Here is a 17,574-nt window from a genome sequence, read left to right on the forward strand (position 1 = left end):
GCGCTCTGGTGTGTGCTGGCAAACTCTCCCTCTGTCTCCCCAAAGGGCTAGTGGGGTCCTGTCCTCTATCAGAGCATTCCCTGTGTGTGTGCTGTATGTCGGTACGTTTGTGTCGACATGTATGAGGAGAAAAATGATGTGGAGACGGAGCAGATTGCCTGTAATAGTGATGTCACCCCCTAGGGGGTCGACACCTGAGTGGATGAACTGTTGGAAGGAATTACGTGACAGTGTCAGCTCTGTATAAAAGACAGTGGTTGACATGAGACAGCCGGCTACTCAGCTTGTGCCTGTCCAGACGTCTCATAGGCCGTCAGGGGCTCTAAAGCGCCCGTTACCTCAGATGGCAGATATAGACGCCGACACGGATACTGACTCCAGTGTCGACGGTGAAGAGACAAATGTGACTTCCAGTAGGGCCACACGTTACATGATTGAGGCAATGAAAAATGTTTTACACATTTCTGATAATATGAGTACCACCAAAAAGGGGTATTATGTTCGGTGAGGAAAAACTACCTGTAGTTTTCCTGAATCTGAGAAATTAAATGAGGTGTGTGATGATGCGTGGTTTTCCCCCGATAACAACTGATAATTTCTAAAATGTTATTGGCATTATATCCTTTCCCGCCAGAGGTTAGGGTGCGTTGGGAAACACCCCCTAGGGGGGATAAAGCGCTCACACGCTTGTAAGGGCTCTACCCTCTCCTGAGATTGCCGCCCTTAAGGATCCTGCTGATAGAAAGCAGGAGGGTATCCTAAAATGTATTTACACACATACTGGTGTTATACTGCGACCAGCAATCGCCTCAGCCTGGATGTGCAGTGCTGGGTTGGCGTGGTCGGATTCCCTGACTGAAAATATTGATACCCTAGATAGGGACAGTATATTTTTGCCTATAGAGCATTTAAAAGATGCATTTCTATATATGCGTGATGCACAGCGGAATATTTGCCGACTGGCATCAAGTCTAAGTGCGTTGTCCATTTCTACCAGTAGAGGGTTATGGACACGTCAGTGGTCAGGTGATGCGTATTCCAAACGGCATTTGGAAGTATTGCCTTAGTAAGGGGAGGAGTTATTTGGGGTCGGTCTTTCAGACCTGGTGGCCACGGCAACAGCTGGGAAATCCACGTTTGTACCCCAGGTCGCCTCTCAACATGAGAAGACGCCGTATTATCAGGCGCAGTCTTTTCGTGGACAAGCGGGCAAAAGGTTCCTCATTTCTGCCCCGTGACAGAGGGAGAGGAAAAAGGCTGCAGAAATCAGCCAGTTCCCAGGAACAGAAACCCTCTCCCGCCTCTGCCAAGCCCTCAGTATGACGCTGGGGCTTTACAAGCAGAATCAGGCACGGTGGGGGGCCCGTCTCAATGAATTTCAGCGCGCAGTGGGCTCACTCGCAAGTAGACCCCTGGATCCTTCAGGTGATATCTCAGGGGTACAAATTAGAATTCGAGACGTCTCCCCCTCGCCATTTCCTAAAGTCGGCTTTACCGATGTCTCCTTCTGACAGGGAGACAGTTTTGGAAGCCATTCACAAGCTGTATTCCCAGCAGGTGATAATCAAGGTACCCCTCCTGCAACAGGGAACGGGGTATTATTCCACACTGTTGTGGTACCGAAGCCGGACGGCTCGGTGAGACCGATTCTAAATCTAAAATCTTTGAACACTTACATACAGAGGTTCAAATTCAAGATTGAGTCACTCAGAGCAGTGATTGCGAACCTGGAAGAAGGGGACTACATGATGTCTCGGGACATCAAGGATGCTTACCTTCATGTCAAAATTTACCCTTCTCACCAAGGGTACCTCAGGTTTATGGTACAGAACTGTCACTATCAGTTCAGACGCTGCCGTATGGATGGTCCACGGCACCCCGGGTCTTTACCAAGGTAATGGCCGAAATGATGATATTCCTTCGAAGGAAGGGAATTTTAGTTATCCCTTACTTGGACGATTCCCTGATAAGGGTAAGATCCAGGGAACAGTTGGAGGTCGGTGTAGCACTATCTCAGGTAGTGTTGCGGCAGCACGATTGGATTCTCAATATTCCAAAATCGCAGCTGGTTCCGACGACTTGTCTTCTGTTCCTAGGGATGATCCTGGACACAGTCCAGAAAAAGGTGTTTCTCCCGGAGGAGAAAGCCAGGGAGTTATCCGAGCTAGTCAGGAACCTCCTAAAACCGAGCCAAGTCTCAGTGCATCAATGCACAAGGGTTCTGGGTAAAATGGTGGCTTCCTACGAAGCAATCCCATTCGGCAGATTCCACGCAAGAACTTTCCAGTGGGACCTGCTGGACAAATGGTCCGGGTCGCATCTTCAGATGCATCAGCGGATAACCCTGTCACCAAGGACAAGGGTGTCCCTCCTGTGGTGGTTGCAGAGTGCTCATCTTCTAGAGGGCCGCAGATTCGGCATTCAGGACTGGGTCCTGGTGACCACGGATGCCAGCCTGCGAGGCTGGGGAGCAGTCACACAGGGAAGGAATATCCAGGGCTTATGGTCAAGCCTGGAGACATCACTTCACATAAATATCCTGAAGCTAAGGGCCATTTACAACGCTCTAAGCTTAGCAAGACCTCTGCTTCAAGGTCAGCCGGTGTTGATCCAGTCGGACAACATCACGGCAGTCACCCACGTAAACAGACAGGGTGGCACAAAAAGCAGGAGGGCAATGGCAGAAGCTGCAAGGATTCTTCGCTGGGCGGAAAATCATGTGATAGCACTGTCAGCAGTATTCATTCCGGGAGTGGACAACTGGGAAGCAGACTTCCTCAGCACGACCTCCACCCGGGAGAGTGGGGACTTCACCCAGAAGTCTTCCACATGATTATAAACCGTTGGGAAAAACTCGACAGGTATTGCGCCAGGTCAAGGGACCCTCAGGCAATAGCTGTAGACGCTCTGGTAACACCGTGGGTGTACCAGTCAGTGTATGTGTTCCCTCCTCTGCCTCTCATACCCAAGGTACTGAGATTGATAAGATGGAGAGGAGTAAGCACTATATTCGTGGCTCCGGATTGGCCAAGAAGGACTTGGTAACCGGAACTTCAAGAGATGCTCACGGAGGATCCGTGGCCTCTACCTCTAAGAAGGGACCTGCTCCAGCAAGGACCCTGTCTGTTCCAAGACTTACCGCGGCTGCGTTTGACGGCATGGCGGTTGAACGCCGGATCCTGAAAGAAAAAAAAGGCATTCCGGATGAAGTCATCCCTATCCTGATCAAAGCCAGGAAGGATGTAACCGCAAAACATTATCACCGCATTTGGCGAAAATATGTTGCGTGGTGCGAGGCCAGTAAGGCCCGACGGAGGAAATTCAACTGGGTCGATTCCTACATTTCCTGCAAACAGGAGTGTCTATGGGCCTGAAATTGGGGTCCATTAAGGTTCAAATTTCGGCCCTGTCAATTTTCTTCCAAAAAGAACTAGCTTCAGTCCCTGAAGTTCAGACGTTTGTAAAAGGGGTACTGCATATACAGCCTCCTTTTGTGCCTCCAGTGGCACTTTGGGATCTCAATGTAGTTTTTGGGTTCCAAAAGTCACATTGGTTTGAACCACTTAAATCTGTGGAGTTAAAATATCTCACATGGAAAGTGGTCATGCTGTTGGCCCTGGCCTGGGTCAGGCGCGTGTCAGAATTGGCGGCTTTATCCTGTAAAAGCCCTTATCTGATTTTCCATTCGGACAGGGCGGAATTGAGGACTCGTCCTCAGTTTCTCCCTAAGGTGGTTTCAGCGTTTCACCTGAACCAACCTATTGTGGTGCCTGCGGCTACTAGGGACTTGGAGGACTCCAAGTTGCTAGACGTTGTCAGGGCCCTGAAAATATATGTTTCCAGGACGGCTGGAGTCAGGAAATCTGACTCGCTGTTTATCCTGTATGCACCCAACAAGCTGGGTGCTCCTGCTTCTAAGCAGACTATTGCTCGTTGGATTTGTAGTACAATTCAGCTTGCACATTCTGTGGCAGGCCTGCCACAGCCAAAAATCTGTAAATGCCCACTCCACAAGGAAGGTGGGCTCATCTTGGGCGGCTACCCGAGGGGTCTCGGCTTTACAACTTTGCCGAGCAGCTACTTGGTCAGGAGCAAATACGTTTGTAAAATTCTACAAAATTGATACCCTGGCTGAGGAGGACCTGGAGTTCTCTCATTTGGTGCTGCAGAGTCATCCGCACTCTCCCGCCCGTTTGGGACCTTTGGTATAATCCCCATGGTCCTTACGGAGTCCCCAGCATCCACTTAGGACGTTAGAGAAAATAAGAATTTACTTACCGATAATTCTATTTCTTGTAGTCCGTAGTGGATGCTGGGCGCCCATCCCAAGTGCGGATTGTCTGCAATACTGGTACATAGTTATTGTTACCAAAAAATCGGGTTATTGCTGTAGTGAGCCATCTTTTCTAGAGGCTCCTCTGTTATCATGCTGTTAACTGGGTTCAGATCACAAGTTGTACGGTGTGATTGGTGTGGCTGGTATGAGTCTTACCCGGGATTCAAAATCCTTCCTTATTGTGTACGCTCGTCCGGGCACAGTATCCTAACTGAGGCTTGGAGGAGGGTCATGGGGGGAGGAGCCAGTGCACACCAGATAGTCCTAAAGCTTTCTTTAGATGTGCCCAGTCTCCTGCGGAGCCGCTATTCCCCATGGTCCTTACGGAGTCCCCAGCATCCACTACGGACTACGAGAAATAGAATTATCGGTAAGTAAATTCTTATTATCTGCCCCCCCTGCAGTGCACATGGTTTTGCCCAACTGCTAAAAAATTTCCTGCTGCGATCAACTTGGAATTACCCCCATAAAACAACCAAACTCGTAAAAAGTCTAAATGTCTATAACACATCCAGAAAAATCAATGTCAGTGAAATGTTCAAAGACAAACTAAACAAAGAAAGTAATATAAAACACTTAAACAAAATAAATATTGACTATGAAGACATTTTCTATGACTGGGGTACTAAGGGGGACGTCAGTGAGCAGCAAGATTTACATGAATTTAATGATTCAATCAGCTCATCCAAACATACAGATCTCAACTCAAATATAATAAGTCAAAATAGTAGAGATGAGCGGGTTCGGTTTCTCTGAATCCGAACCCGCCCGAACTTCATGTTTTTTTACACGGGTCCGAGCGACTCGGATCTTCCCGCCTTGCTCGGTTAACCCGAGCACGCCCGAACGTCATCATCACGCTGTCGGATTCTCGCGAGGCTCGGATTCTATCGCGAGACTCGGATTCTATATAAGGAGCCGCGCGTCGCGGCCATTTTCACACGTGCATTGAGATTGATAGGGAGAGGACGTGGCTGGCGTCCTCTCCGTTTAGAAATTAAAATAGATAGGAGAGTGAGAGTGAGACACTTCATTTACTTACTGGAGCTTAGGAGGAGTTATACTAGTGACTGATGACCAGTGACCTGACCACCAGTGCAGTTTTATAATTTATTATTATTTAATAATCCGTTCTGTTCTTGTTCTCTGCCTGAAAAAAACGATACACAGTGACTCAGTCACACTCACATACCATATCTGTGCTCAGCCCAGTGTGCTGCATCATCTATGTATAATATCTGACTGTGCTCACACAGCTTAATTGTGGGGGAGACTGGGGAGCAGTTATAGGTTATAGCAGGAGCCAGGAGTACATATTAAACAGTGCACACTTTTGCTGCCAGAGTGCCACTGCCAGTGTGACTGACCACTGACCACTGTGACCAGTGACCTGACCACCAGTATAGTATATTGTGATTGAATGTCTGCCTGAAAAAGTACACTCGTCGTGTGACTTGTGTGGTGTTTTTTTATTCTATAAAAATTAAAAAACTCATTCTGCTGACAGACAGTGTCCACTCCAGCAGGTCCGTCATTATATAATATATACCTATCCGGCTGCAGTAGTGATATATATATATTTTTTATATCATTATTTATCATCCAGTCTATACTAGCAGCAGACACAGTACGGTAGTTCACGGCTGTAGCTACCTCTGTGTCGGCACTCGGCAGTCCATCCATAATTGTATACCACCTACCCGTGGTTTTTTTTTTCTTTCTTCTTTATACATACTACATCTCATTATCATCCAGTCTACATTAGCAGCAGACACAGTACAGTACGGTAGTCCACGGCTGTAGCTACCTCTGTGTCGGCACTCGGCAGTCCATCTATAATTGTATACCACCTACCCGTGGTTTTTTTTTCTTTCTTCTTTATACATACTACATCTCATTATCATCCAGTCTATATTAGCAGCAGACACAGTACAGTACGGTAGTCCACGGCTGTAGCTACCTCTGTGTCGGCACTCGGCAGTCCATCCATAATTGTATACCACCTACCCGTGTTTTTTTTTTTTTTCTTCTTTATACATACTACATCTCATTATCAACCAGTCTATATTAGCAGCAGACACAGTACGGTAGTTCACGGCTGTAGCTACCTCTGTGTCGGCACTCGGCAGTCCATCCATAATTGTATACCACCTACCCGTGGTTTTTTTTTTCTTTCTTCTTTATACATACATACTACATCTCATTATCATCCAGTCTATATTAGCAGCAGACACAGTACAGTACGGTAGTCCACGGCTGTAGCTACCTCTGTGTCGGCACTCGGCAGTCCATCCATAATTGTATACCACCTACCCGTGGTTTTTTTTTTCTTTCTTCTTTATACATACTACATCTCATTATCATCCAGTCTATATTAGCAGCAGACACAGTACAGTACGGTAGTCCACGGCTGTAGCTACCTCTGTGTCGGCACTCGGCAGTCCATCCATAATTGTATACCACCTACCCGTGGTTTTTTTTTCTTTCTTCTTTATACATACTACATCTCATTATCATCCAGTCTATATTAGCAGCAGACACAGTACAGTACGGTAGTCCACGGCTGTAGCTACCTCTGTGTCGGCACTCGGCAGTCCATCCATAATTGTATACCACCTACCCGTGGTTTTTTTTTTCTTTCTTCTTTATACATACTACATCTCATTATCAACCAGTCTATATTAGCAGCAGACACAGTACAGTACGGTAGTCCACGGCTGTAGCTACCTCTGTGTCGGCACTCGGCAGTCCATCCATAATTGTATACCACCTACCCGTGGTTTTTTTTTTCTTTCTTCTATATACATACTACATCTCATTATCATCCAGTCTATATTAGCAGCAGACACAGTACAGTACGGTAGTCCACGGCTGTAGCTACCTCTGTGTCAGCACTCGGCAGTCCATCCATAATTGTATACCACCTACCCGTGTTTTTTTTTTTCTTTCTTCTTTATACATACTACATCTCATTATCAACCAGTCTATATTAGCAGCAGACACAGTACAGTACGGTAGTCCACGGCTGTAGCTACCTCTGTGTCGGCACTCGGCAGTCCATCCATAATTGTATACCACCTACCCGTGGTTTTTTTTTTCTTTCTTCTTTATACATACTACATCTCATTATCATGCAGTCTATATTAGCAGCAGACACAGTACAGTACGGTAGTCCACGGCTGTAGCTACCTCTGTGTCGGCACTCGGCAGTCCATCCATAAGTATACTAGTATCCATCCATCTCCATTGTTTACCTGAGGTGCCTTTTAGTTGTGCCTATTAAAATATGGAGAACAAAAATGTTGAGGTTCCAAAATTAGGGAAAGATCAAGATCCACTTCCACCTCGTGCTGAAGCTGCTGCCACTAGTCATGGCCGAGACGATGAAATGCCAGCAACGTCGTCTGCCAAGGCCGATGCCCAATGTCATAGTACAGAGCATGTCAAATCCAAAACACCAAATATCAGTAAAAAAAGGACTCCAAAACCTAAAATAAAATTGTCGGAGGAGAAGCGTAAACTTGCCAATATGCCATTTACCACACGGAGTGGCAAGGAACGGCTGAGGCCCTGGCCTATGTTCATGGCTAGTGGTTCAGCTTCACATGAGGATGGAAGCACTCAGCCTCTCGCTAGAAAAATGAAAAGACTCAAGCTGGCAAAAGCACCGCAAAGAACTGTGCGTTCTTCGAAATCCCAAATCCACAAGGAGAGTCCAATTGTGTCGGTTGCGATGCCTGACCTTCCCAACACTGGACGTGAAGAGCATGCGCCTTCCACCATTTGCACGCCCCCTGCAAGTGCTGGAAGGAGCACCCGCAGTCCAGTTCCTGATAGTCAGATTGAAGATGTCAGTGTTGAAGTACACCAGGATGAGGAGGATATGGGTGTTGCTGGCGCTGGGGAGGAAATTGACCAGGAGGATTCTGATGGTGAGGTGGTTTGTTTAAGTCAGGCACCCGGGGAGACACCTGTTGTCCGTGGGAGGAATATGGCCGTTGACATGCCTGGTGAAAATACCAAAAAAATCAGCTCTTCGGTGTGGAGGTATTTCAACAGAAAAGCGGACAACAGGTGTCAAGCCGTGTGTTGCCTTTGTCAAGCTGTAATAAGTAGGGGTAAGGACGTTAACCACCTCGGAACATCCTCCCTTATACGTCACCTGCAGCGCATTCATAATAAGTCAGTGACAAGTTCAAAAACTTTGGGCGACAGCGGAAGCAGTCCACTGACCAGTAAATCCCTTCCTCTTGTAACCAAGCTCACGCAAACCACCCCACCAACTCCCTCAGTGTCAATTTCCTCCTTCCCCAGGAATGCCAATAGTCCTGCAGGCCATGTCACTGGCAATTCTGACGAGTCCTCTCCTGCCTGGGATTCCTCCGATGCATCCTTGCGTGTAACGCCTACTGCTGCTGGCGCTGCTGTTGTTGCTGCTGGGAGTCGATGGTCATCCCAGAGGGGAAGTCGTAAGCCCACTTGTACTACTTCCAGTAAGCAATTGACTGTTCAACAGTCCTTTGCGAGGAAGATGAAATATCACAGCAGTCATCCTACTGCAAAGCGGATAACTGAGGCCTTGGCATCCTGGGTGGTGAGAAACGTGGTTCCGGTATCCATCATTACTGCAGAGCCAACTAGAGACTTGTTGGAGGTACTGTGTCCCCGGTACCAAATACCATCTAGGTTCCATTTCTCTAGGCAGGCGATACCGAAAATGTACACAGACCTCAGAAAAAGAGTCACCAGTGTCCTAAAAAATGCAGCTGTACCCAATGTCCACTTAACCACGGACATGTGGACAAGTGGAGCAGGGCAGGGTCAGGACTATATGACTGTGACAGCCCACTGGGTAGATGTATGGACTCCCGCCGCAAGAACAGCAGCGGCGGCACCAGTAGCAGCATCTCGCAAACGCCAACTCTTTCCTAGGCAGGCTACGCTTTGTATCACCGCTTTCCAGAATACGCACACAGCTGAAAACCTCTTACGGTAACTGAGGAAGATCATCGCGGAATGGCTTACCCTAATTGGACTCTCCTGTGGATTTGTGGCATCGGACAACGCCAGCAATTTTGTGTGTGCATTAAATATGGGCAAATTCCAGCACGTCCCATGTTTTGCACATACCTTGAATTTGGTGGTGCAGAATTTTTTTAAAAACGACAGGGGCGTGCAAGAGATGCTGTCGGTGGCCAGAAGAATTGCGGGACACTTTCGGCGTACAGGCACCACGTACAGAAGACTGGAGCACCACCAAAAACTACTGAACCTGCCCTGCCATCATCTGAAGCAAGAAGTGGTAACGAGGTGGAATTCAACCCTCTATATGCTTCAGAGGTTGGAGGAGCAGCAAAAGGCCATTCAAGCCTATGCAATTGAGCACGATATAGGAGGTGGAATGCACCTGTCTCAAGTGCAGTGGAGAATGATTTCAACGTTGTGCAAGGTTCTGATGCCCTTTGAACTTGCCACACGTGAAGTCAGTTCAGACACTGCCAGCCTGAGTCAGGTCATTCCCCTCATCAGGCTTTTGCAGAAGAAGCTGGAGACATTGAAGGAGGAGCTAACACGGAGCGATTCCGCTAGGCATGTGGGACTTGTGGATGGAGCCCTTAATTCGCTTAACAAGGATTCACGGGTGGTCAATCTGTTGAAATCAGAGCACTACATTTTGGCCACCGTGCTCGATCCTAGATTTAAAGCTTACCTTGGATCTCTGTTTCCGGCAGACACAAGTCTGCTGGGGTTGAAAGACCTGCTGGTGAGAAAATTGTCAAGTCAAGCGGAACGCGACCTGTCAACATCTCCTCCTTCACATTCTCCCGCAACTGGGGGTGCGAGGAAAAGGCTCAGAATTCCGAGCCCACCCGCTGGCGGTGATGCAGGGCAGTCTGGAGCGACTGCTGATGCTGACATCTGGTCCGGACTGAAGGACCTGACAACGATTACGGACATGTCGTCTACTGTCACTGCATATGATTCTCTCACCATTGAAAGAATGGTGGAGGATTATATGAGTGACCGCATCCAAGTAGGCACGTCACACAGTCCGTACTTATACTGGCAGGAAAAAGAGGCAATTTGGAGGCCCTTGCACAAACTGGCTTTATTCTACCTAAGTTGCCCTCCCACAAGTGTGTACTCCGAAAGAGTGTTTAGTGCCGCCGCTCACCTTGTCAGCAATCGGCGTACGAGGTTACATCCAGAAAATGTGGAGAAGATGATGTTCATTAAAATGAATTATAATCAATTCCTCCGTGGAGACATTGACCAGCAGCAATTGCCTCCACAAAGTACACAGGGAGCTGAGATGGTGGATTCCAGTGGGGACGAATTGATAATCTGTGAGGAGGGGGATGTACACGGTGATATATCGGAGGATGATGATGAGGTGGACATCTTGCCTCTGTAGAGCCAGTTTGTGCAAGGAGAGATTAATTGCTTCTTTTTTGGTGGGGGTCCAAACCAACCCGTCATTTCAGTCACAGTCGTGTGGCAGACCCTGTCACTGATATGATGGGTTGGTTAAAGTGTGCATGTCCTGTTTATACAACATAAGGGTGGGTGGGAGGGCCCAAGGACAATTCCATCTTGCACCTCTTTTTTCTTTAATTTTTCTTTGCGTCATGTGCTGTTTGGGGAGGGTTTTTTGGAAGGGACATCCTGCGTGACACTGCAGTGCCACTCCTAGATGGGCCCGGTGTTTGTGTCGGCCACTAGGGTCGCTTATCTTACTCACACAGCTACCTCATTGCGCCTCTTTTTTTCTTTGCGTCATGTGCTGTTTGGGGAGGGTTTTTTTGGAAGGGACATCCTGCGTGACACTGCAGTGACACTCCTAGATGGGCCCGGTGTTTGTGTCGGCCACTAGGGTCGCTTATCTTACTCACACAGCTACCTCATTGCGCCTCTTTTTTTCTTTGCGTCATGTGCTGTTTGGGGATGGTTTTTTGGAAGGGACATCCTGCGTGACACTGCAGTGACACTCCTAGATGGGCCCGGTGTTTGTGTCGGCCACTAGGGTCGCTTATCTTACTCACACAGCTACCTCATTGCGCCTCTTTTTTTCTTTGCGTCATGTGCTGTTTGGGGAGGGTTTTTTGGAAGGGACATCCTGCGTGACACTGCAGTGACACTCCTAGATGGGCCCGGTGTTTGTGTCGGCCACTAGGGTCGCTTATCTTACTCACACAGCTACCTCATTGCGCCTCTTTTTTTCTTTGCGTCATGTGCTGTTTGGGGAGGGTTTTTTGGAAGGGACATCCTGCGTGACACTGCAGTGACACTCCTAGATGGGCCCGGTGTTTGTGTCGGCCACTAGGGTCGCTTATCTTACTCACACAGCTACCTCATTGCGCCTCTTTTTTTCTTTGCGTCATGTGCTGTTTGGGGAGGGTTTTTTGGAAGGGCCATCCTGCGTGACACTGCAGTGCCACTCCTAGATGGGCCCGGTGTTTGTGTCGGCCACTAGGGTCGCTTATCTTACTCACACAGCTACCTCATTGCGCCTCTTTTTTTCTTTGCGTCATGTGCTGTTTGGGGAGGGTTTTTTGGAAGGGACATCCTGCGTGACACTGCAGTGCCACTCCTAGATGGGCCCGGTGTTTGTGTCGGCCACTAGGGTCGCTTATCTTACTCACACAGCTACCTCATTGCGCCTCTTTTTTTCTTTGCGTCATGTGCTGTTTGGGGAGGGTTTTTTGGAAGGGACATCCTGCTTGACACTGCAGTGACACTCCTAGATGGGCCCAGTGTTTGTGTCGGCCACTAGGATCGCTTATCTTACTCACACAGCTACCTCATTGCGCCTCTTTTTTTCTTTGCGTCATGTGCTGTTTGGGGAGGGTTTTTTGGAAGGGACATCCTGCGTGACACTGCAGTGACACTCCTAGATGGGCCCGGTGTTTGTGTCGGCCACTAGGGTCGCTTAGCTTAGTCATCCAGCGACCTAGGTGCAAATTATAGGACTAAAAATAATATTGTGAGGTGTGAGGTATTCAGAATAGACTGAAAATGAGTGTAAATTATGGTTTTTGAGGTTAATAATACTTTGGGATCAAAATGACCCCCAAATTCTTTGATTTAAGCTGTTTTTTAGTGTTTTTAAAAAAAAACACCCGAATCCAAAACACACCCGAATCCGACAAAAAAAATTCGGTGAGGTTTTGCCAAAACGCGGTCGAACCCAAAACACGGCCGCGGAACCGAACCCAAAACCAAAACACAAAACCCGAAAAATTTCCGGCGCTCATCTCTACAAAATAGTGACTCCATGGATTCCAGTGAATCACGTCTCACTGGTTCAATTGAATCGAGCCATCCTAGAGACTCCTCTGAATCTAGTTACTCTATGGCCTTAAATGAATCTAAGGACAAGAATAATTCCAATGAGTCTACTTACAACAGTGTTTCACAGGAATCCAACCATGCTGACTTAGGTGAGTTGGCCAAGCCCTCTCTTTCAAATGAAGTAGTGGACCCTTGGGATTCCTATGAAAAGAATGTACAAAAAATTATTCTTACCACTCCTGCTGAGAGCACCAGTGAGTTTAGTGATTCTAAAAGGATTGCTGATTCTGGCCCTTCAAGTGAGTCACGAATTCCTGATAACTCAAGTGAATCCAGTGATCCAAATTATTCCAGTGAATTTAGCAATTTAAGTGATTCAAACACCACTAGTGATTCCACAGAGTCCAACAGTAACTCAGATAATATGATAGAAATCATTAACCAATACGGTGATAATACTTTCAGCAGTATGTTTAATATAGGTGATGATGAGACACATAAATGACTTGTTTGTCAGTTTCTCCTTGCTTGTGTACAGCTACATAAAGTAGGCTTAGAATAACACACATAATAATTACAGTTTTATATTGTATTCTTGAAAGTGCCACTTTCTCTGACGTCCTAGTGGATGCTGGGAACTCCGTAAGGACCATGGGGAATAGCGGGCTCCGCAGGAGACTGGGCACTCTAAAAGAAAGATTAGGTACTATCTGGTGTGCACTGGCTCCTCCCTCTATGCCCCTCCTCCAGACCTCAGAATCTGTGCCCGGCCCGAGCTGGTTGCACACTAGGAGCTCTCCTGAGCTCCTAGAAAAGAAAGTATTTGTTAGGTTTTTTATTTTCAGTGAGATTTGCTGGCAACAGACTCACTGCTACGAGGGACTAAGGGGAGAAGAAGTGAACCTACCTGCTTGCAGCTAGCTTGGGCTTCTTAGGCTACTGGACACCATTAGCTCCAGAGGGATCGAACACAGGCCCAGCCTCGGTCGTCTGGTCCCGGAGCCGCGCCGCCGTCCCCCTTACAGAGCCAGAAGCAAGAAGAACGTCCTGGAAATCGGCGGCTGAAGACTTCGGTCTTCATTAAGGTAGCGCACAGCACTGCAGCTGTGCGCCATTGCTCCCTATGCACACCACATACTCCGGTCACTGATGGGTGCAGGGCGCTGGGGGGGGGGGGCGCCCTGGGCTGCAATTAGAGTACCTTAACTTTGGCAAACAACACATAATATAGCCTAATAAGTTATATATGTGTAAAAATCCCCTGCCGTAATACAATTATAGGGGCGGGGCTATCTCCCTCAGCACACTGGCGCCATTTTCTCTTCACAGTGCAGCTGGAAGACAGCTCCCCAGGCTCTCCCCTGCAGTTTCCAGGCTCAAAGGGTTAAAAAGAGAGGGGGGGGGGGGCACTAAATTTAGGCGCAAACTGTATATAAAAAGCAGCTATAGGGATAAATCACTTTCTATTAGTGTAAATCCCTGATTAAATAGCGCTGTGGTGTGTGCAGGCATACTCTCTCTCTGTCTCCCCAAAGGACTTTGTGGGGTCCTGTCCTCAGTCAGAGCATTCCCTGTGTGTGTGCGGTGTGTCGGTACGGCTGTGTCGACTTGTTTGATGAGGAGGCTTATGTGGAGGCGGAGCAGGTGCCGATAAATGTGATGTCACCCCCTGCGGGGCCGACACCAGAGTGGGTGGATATGTGGAAGGTATTAACCGACAGTGTCAACTCCTTACATAATAGGCTGGATGACGTAACAGCCATGGGACAGCCGGATTCTCAGCCCGCGTCTGCCCAGGCGTCTCAAAGGCCATCAGGGGCTCAAAAACGGCCACTACCTCAGATGGCAGACACAGATGTCGACACGGAGTCTGACTCCAGTGTCGACGAGGTTGAGACATATACACAATCCACTAGGGACATCCGTTGCATGATTTCGGCAATGAAAAATGTGTTACACATTTCTGACATTTACCCAAGTACCACTAAAAAGGGGTTTTATGTTTGGGGAGAAAGAGCAACCAGTGTTTTGTTCCCCCATCAGATGAATTGAATGAAGTGTGTGAAGAAGCGTGGGTTTCCCCCGATAAGAAACTGGTAATTTCTAAAAAGTTACTGATGGCGTACCCTTTCCCGCCAGAGGATAGGTCACGTTGGGAGATATCCCCTAGGGTGGATAAGGCGCTCACACGTTTGTCAAAAAAGGTGGCACTGCCGTCTCAGGATACGGCCACCTTGAAGGAGCCTGCTGATAGAAAGCAGGAGGAAATCCTGAAGTCTGTATATACCCACTCAGGTACTATACTGAGACCTGCAATTGCCTCAGCATGGAGGTGTAGTGCTGCTGCAGCGTGGTCTGATACCCTGTCAGATAATAGTGTTACGCTCGACAGGGATACTATTTTGCTAACCATAGAGCATATTAAAGACGTCGTCTTATATATGAGGGATGCACAGAGTGATATTTGCCGGCTGGCATCCAGAATTAATGCAATGTCCATTTCTGCCAGGAGGGTATTATGGACCCGGCAGTGGACAGGTGATGCTGATTCTAAAAGGCACATGGAGATTCTGCCTTATAAGGGTGAAGAATTGTTTGGGGATGGTCTCTCGGACCTCGTATCCACAGCAACAGCTGGGAAGTAAAATTTTTTACCTCAGGTTCCCTCACAGCCAAAGAAAGCACCGTATTATCAGGTACAGTCCTTTCGGCCTCAGAAAATCAAAGGCGCTTCCTTTCTGCCAGAGGCAAGGGAAGAAGGAAAGAGGCTGCACCAGACAGCCAGTTCCCAAGATCAAAAATCTTCCCCCGCTTCCTCTAAGTCCACCGTATGACGCTGGGGCTCCACAGGCTGAGCCAGGTGCGGTGGGGGCGCGTCTCCGGAACTTCAGCGACCAGTGGGCTTGCTCACAGATGGATCCCTGGGTTCTGCAAGTAGTATCACAGGGATGCAAGCTGGAGTTCGAGGCGACTCCCCCTCGCCGTTACCTCAAATCAGCCTTGCCTGCTGCCCTCAGAGAAAGGGAGGTAGTATTGGTGGCGGCAATTCACGAGCTGTATCTTCAGCAGGTGATAATCAAGGTACCCCTCCTTCAACAGGGACGGGGTTACTATTCCACAATGTTGTGGTACCGAAACCAGACGGTTCGGTGAGACCCATTCTAAATTTAAAATCCTTGAACATTTATATAAAAAAGTTCAAGTTCAAAGTACCTCAAGGGTGTGGTACAGGACTGTCATTACCAATTCCAGACGTTGCCGTCTGGTCTGTCCACGGCACCATGGGTATTTACCAAGGTAATGGCCGAAATTATGATGCTCCTCCGAAAGAAGGGAGTCATGATTATTCCGTACTTGGACGATCTCCTTATAAAGGCGAGGTCCAAAGAGCAGTTGCTAGTCGGCGTGGCACTATCTCAGGAAGTGCTGCATCAGTACGGCTGGATTCTGAATATCCCAAAGTCGCAGCTGATTCCTGCGACGCGTCTGCTGTTCTTGGGCATGATTCTGGACACAGAACAGAAGAAGATATTTCTCCTGGAGGAGAAGGCCCAGGAATTATCATCTCTGGTCAGGGTCCTCCTGAAACCAAAGCAGGTGTTGGTGCATCACTGCACGCGAGTCCTGGGAAAGATGGTAGCTTCTTACGAAGCAAGTCCCTTCGGCAGATTCCATGCAAGGATCTTCCAGTGGGATCTGTTGGACAAGTGGTCCGGATCGCATCTCCAGATGCATCGGTTAATCACCCTGTCCCTGAGGGCCAGGGTGTCTCTGCTGTGGTGGCTGCAGAGTGCTCATCTGCTCGAAGGCCGCAGATTCGGCATACAGGACTGGGTCCTGGTGACCACGGATGCAAGCCTCCGAGGTTGGGGGGCAGTCACCCAGGGAAGAAACTTCCAAGGACAATGGTCAAGTCAGGAAACTTCCCTACACTTAAATATTCTGGAACTAAGGGACATTTACAACGCCCTGAGTCAAGCAGAACCCCTGCTTCAAAACCAACAGGTTCTAATTCAGTCAGACAACATCACAGCAGTCGCCCATGTAAACCGCCAGGGCGGCACAATAAGCAGGGTGGCAATGGCAGAAGCCACAAGGATTCTTTGATGGCGGAGAATCACGTGATAGCACTGTCAGCAGTGTTCATTCCGGGAGTGGACAACTGGGAAGCAGATTTCCTCAGCAGGCATGACCTCCACCCGGGAGAGTGGGGACTTCATCCAGAAGTCTTCCAGCTGATTGTGAACCGTTGGGAACGGCCACAGGTGGACATGATGGCGTCCCGCCTCAACAAAAAGCTAAAAAGATATTGCGCCAGGTCAAGGGACCCTCAGGCGATAGCTGTGGACGCTCTAGTGACACCGTGGGTGTACCAGTCGGTTTATGTGTTCCCTCCTCTTCCTCTCATACCCAAGGTATGAGAATAATAAGAAGGAGAGGAGTAAGAACTATACTCATTGTCCCGGATTGGCCAAGAAGAGCTTGGTACCCAGAACTTCAAGAAATGATCTCAGAGGACCCTTGGCCTCTGCCGCTCAGACAGGACCTGCTACTGCAGGGGCCCTGTCTGTTCCAAGACTTACCGCGGCTGCGTTTGACGGCATGGCGGTTGAACACCGGATCCTAAAGGAAAAGGGCATTCTGGAGGAAGTCATTCCTACGCTGATTAAAGCTAGGAAGGATGTGACCGCAAAACATTATCACCGCATATGGCGAAAATATGTTGCTTGGTGTGAGGCCTGGAAGGCCCCAACGGAGGAATTTCAGCTGGGTCGATATCTGCACTTCCTACAGTCAGGGGTGACTATGGGCCTCAAAATGGGTTCCATTAAGGTCCAGATTTTGGCTCTGTCGATTTTCTTCCAAAACGAACTGGCTTCACTGCCTGAAGTTCAGACTTTTGTTAAAGGAGTGCTGCATATTCACCCCCTTTTTGTGCCTCCAGT

Source organism: Pseudophryne corroboree, chromosome 1 (genome assembly GCF_028390025.1).
Source record: "Pseudophryne corroboree isolate aPseCor3 chromosome 1, aPseCor3.hap2, whole genome shotgun sequence".
Lineage (NCBI taxonomy): Eukaryota > Metazoa > Chordata > Amphibia > Anura > Myobatrachidae > Pseudophryne > Pseudophryne corroboree.